We start from the raw sequence: 4336 nt of genomic DNA, 5'->3' as shown, positions 1-4336 counted from the left end.
TGCCTTCCTCACGGAGCTGTCTGTAGTCCTGACAATGACCTCTCACAAACTCTGCTACTGCTAAGACTGCAAGAGCTGCTGGAAATCACATTACTATCTGTGTAACACCAAGCACAGAGCAATTTCATTGCAAGGTAGGCGCGATTTCATTTAGTCAGTTTCTGTTTGACTTTTTAGTCAGGGGATTGAGCAGTCTGCCCCTCCATTGAGTACAGTTCTGCATTTTATCTAGCTCTCAGGCCTGACAATATGTGAGCAGATATTCCAGCTTTTGTTTCGAGATATGATCTAGCAGTTAAGGAACTCTGACACAATCAAACTCCATTTCGTAATAACCATTTGTCTTTCACAAAGTTCTTTGTCTGAGCAGAAATGTATCTATTTGAAACTTTCAATGTCACATTGATGAATTTTATTGTCATATGGCAAAGAGTATTACTTGATATCAATTTGATACTGATCCAGATTAGGAGTCATTGGCCTGTGGCCTAGTCAAACACTTAGATTTTGAGGAACATCTTATAGGAAGAGAGGAGGAGGAAAATGCAGGGCATTAGACCAATGCATCTGAAGGTCTGGTTATGAGTGATGGGGGAATTAAAAGTGGTGATATAGAAATGCACAGAACCGAAGGAATGTAGAGACCTCAGAGAGTAATGTGGTTTGCCTAGACAACAAGGGAGGAGAATATGATGGAATTTGTAATCAAGGATGAAAATGTTAAAATTGAGTCAGTACAGATCAAATGTTTTATTGCAATACTTTGTTCAATTTATTTATCAAGATGTTATTGCAAAACCATTCCGTTTTATTAAAATAGGAGCATCGTTTTGACTTTAGCATAGCTAGTTTACAGCTTTGAATGGTGAGAGGAATAGTTTGCAATGGGGATGCATGATCCCCATTATTTTCTACCAATTACTCAGCGAAGCTTAGTTCCACATGTGCGTTTTCATACAATTTTTTCTGAGGCAACGTTTCATTTTCCAGGTCATAGAAAGTGTAGTTATATAAATCAAGCCTTTGACAAGGTACATTTGAGAACTGCTCTCTTGTGTTATATACAGGAGCTGTCGAGGTAAATGCTCACCCTCCTCAGAAAACACAAAGATCGGGCATTGATATATAGGCAGTGGGCTACTGGCTGTAATTTCAATGCAGCAGTTCCTCAGGGAAACATACTTCACTTCATAACCCTACTCTGCTGCTTATTGTCATTAAAGATCTGCTGGATAGCATCAAACATGAACTTCTTCCCTTTACTAATGTCACCATCCTCTACAAATAGTTAACTGTTAGCCTGACTCACTATAGCAGATTTAGATGAACTTGTAATATTGGACAGATAAACGATGTGTTAGCTTGAGCACTGAGACCAAATCAATAAATGAGAAAGATATATAGTGGAGTTGCCCACCCATCTATATCCTTAAGGAATACAAACTCAGGGCCAACTGGATGTGTAGGATAGTTGTAAAAAGTGCCGGAAAGTGGGAATTATCAAGAATGCTTAACCTTATTTACAGACTTTACTGAAACTATTAATGTTAATACAATTCAATAATATGCAGGTGAAAAACACTTCTCTTCTTTGACTTTAGATAGCTCCTAGTGAGTGAGAGCAGTGACTTTTTAAATCTTGCTGTTCTTTCCCGGAAGTGGATAAGTTTGCTAATGGTTGCATGATATTCAATGCCATTCACGACTCCTCGAATACTGAAGCAGCCCATGTCCAAACACCAAGACCTGGACAATATCCAGTCTTGGGCTGAAAAGTGGCAAGTAACATTCACGCCACACAAACGACAGACAGGGACCATCTCCAATAAGATAAAATCTAACCATTATCCCTTGACGTTCAATGGTATTACAATCACTGAATTCTCCATCAACATCTTGGGGTCACCATTGACCAGAAACTGAACTGGGCTAGCCATATAAATACAGTGGCTACAAGAGCAAGCCAGAAACTAGCAATCCTGCAGTAGTAAGTCTGACTCCCCAAAGACCATATATAAGGCATAAGTCACAATGGAATATTCTCCATATACTTGGATGAGCGCACCTCCAACAACACTCAACCAGCTTGACACCATCCTGGACAAAGAGGCCCATTAGATTGGCACATCCACAACCATCCACAACCATCCATTCCCTCCACCACTGCCACTCAGTAGCATCAGAGTGCACAGTCTACAGGATTCAATTAAAGTTCTTTGTTTCTTCCTCAATGTGCAGGGCTATGGTACAAGAGATTGGCGCTAAGTTTAGCTGCTCAGAAAGCCAGTGCAGACATGATGGGATGAAGAGCCTCTTTCTGTGTCTTAACAGATCTGAAATTCTGACCCTCTCCACTGAATGGTATCTACCTATAAATTTCAAAAACAATTAGGTTAAAAACTAAACTCTGAACAAAGGATTTTAGTGCCTTTATTCAAAAATAAATTCTCTCATATTATTCATCCTGTACTTACCTGGAAAGGGAGAAACCATGATCATGAAAGTGGTTCTCCTAGGGTGAGGATATCCCATTGTACTTTGGTTATGCTGACAGCTTCAATGTCCCTAAACATGGGATACAGTACTCACATCCAAAATTTGTGGTACTGGAGAACTGTGCTCGTGGCCTCCTCTGAACTTTGTTTTTAAGAGTAGGCAATGGCTTATTAGAATTATGACTGCACTGTTAATTCACTGACCCAGGTAATGTTCCAGAAATCTGGGTTCAAATCCTACTATACCAGATCGTTAAATTCGAATTCAATAAAAAACTGGATTTAGGAGTCTAATAATGATCATGAATTGATTGTTAGAAAAACCCAGCTGGTTCACTAATGTCATTTAGGGAAGGAAATTGGTATCCTGTAGGTCCTCTTATGGAGCATTGGTAGTGTCCCTACCTTTAGTTTTGAGGCCTAGGTTCAAATTTGATCTGCTGCAGATGTGTGTAATAACATCTCTGAATAAGTTGATGTGAAAGATATGTTAAATTAAAAAAAAAATCCTAAACTAGCAGCATTAAAGTAGTAAAATGCCACACAAGGTGGGAATGAAATGCTGCTGAGGATTGTGCAGTGCATGGTCATTTCTGCCTAAGGATCAGAAATCAACCCTGCTAAGCAGCCAATGCTAGTCAATTTGATCTGTATGATCTTTTTAATGATACAGCTAGCCAAAATTGTTCAGCTAGAAAGTAAAAAGGTAGAATCCAACTATACTTAGCCAGGTACGGCATGGCTTGATTTAATACAGAGTTTTTTTTTTGCTGATCACAGACCAATCTGAAAGCATCAACACCATCACTCCTTCATCTCTGGAGACATTCAATCATTGCTCTATCCTCCCATTTACTCTTCCCATGACCTCCTGGAGAAATATTAACAACTAGGGATGATTTTAGGGCTGCAGAATTTTGTCGATGCAAAATAAATTCTGACTGCTTGACCATATTTTACTTGAGATCCTTCACTGAGAAGCTGCAGCAACTGTCGGTGAGAAAGGAAACCATTGTTTCCTGTGTCTGAACCAGTTCAACCCAGATTTCAGAGCCGACAAAGTCTATATTCCAGCATTCGACCATTTGGTCCTTCAGAATAAATGAACTGCCAGTTATTGTTGTCCAGACTTACTTAAGTTCAACCATATTTCTCTGTTTTTATTCAATGGAAAAATTGTGTCTCACAGAGTCTGACTGGGATCTTTCAAAATCTCCTACCTGTTAGAAAATATCCTTCTTGGCATCGCTGACTGAGCCTTTTTTGAGACCTATCATTTCAGCAGAGGAGGACACCAGAGTAATATGCTGTTGACTTCAGCCATGGGATCAACCACTCCTGAATTAGGGCATCAGCAGGTTTCATCTTGATTGTTCTGTGGTAGTGATCATTCAGCTGCCAGTTATTTTAAGACTCAACCCTACTTGGACTCAGTTTGGATTAGCTGACACTGGTGACTGCGAAGGAGAAATATGTGTCTGTCATATCTGTTAGAGAACTGGCATAAGGACTGACCCTAAACTCTGATGTTTCCCCTTCCCCCCCCCCCCAACAAATCCTCATCAACTCTACTATGCAACAAGGAGAATATGATACAAATGCAGTCCTGGGGAGCAGCCAAAGGAATCTCCTTGGGCTGATCAATTCACCAAAAGCATCAGACATAAGAACTACTGACAGATGCTTGTGAAATCAACAAACGTCTGGTCAACATCAAACTTCCACCCATAACTCTACCATTCTATCTCCCCCCACACCCCCAAAACAGTTACACCTCCATTTATTAATCTCTCATTTCTCTGCTGTAACTGTGGAGATGTACTTCCACAGGAGCACTAATT

The 4336-nt window shown here is 40.0% G+C and overlaps 1 non-coding gene across 1 annotated transcript; it reads left to right on the top strand.

Moving 5' to 3' along the window:
• Positions 1-2466: 2466 nt before the first annotated feature.
• On the top strand, positions 2467-2633 carry LOC122555603 (U1 spliceosomal RNA). The gene has a single exon (XR_006313322.2). It is a non-coding gene; the product is annotated as a U1 spliceosomal RNA (small nuclear RNA).
• The last annotated feature ends 1703 nt before the right edge of the window (positions 2634-4336 follow it).

This window comes from Chiloscyllium plagiosum, unplaced genomic scaffold (assembly GCF_037043375.1).
Source record: "Chiloscyllium plagiosum isolate Xiang-an unplaced genomic scaffold, Cpla_swu_hap1 HiC_scaffold_12, whole genome shotgun sequence".
Taxonomy (NCBI): Eukaryota; Metazoa; Chordata; class Chondrichthyes; order Orectolobiformes; family Hemiscylliidae; genus Chiloscyllium; species Chiloscyllium plagiosum.
This window is presented reverse-complemented; position numbering and strand designations above follow the sequence as displayed.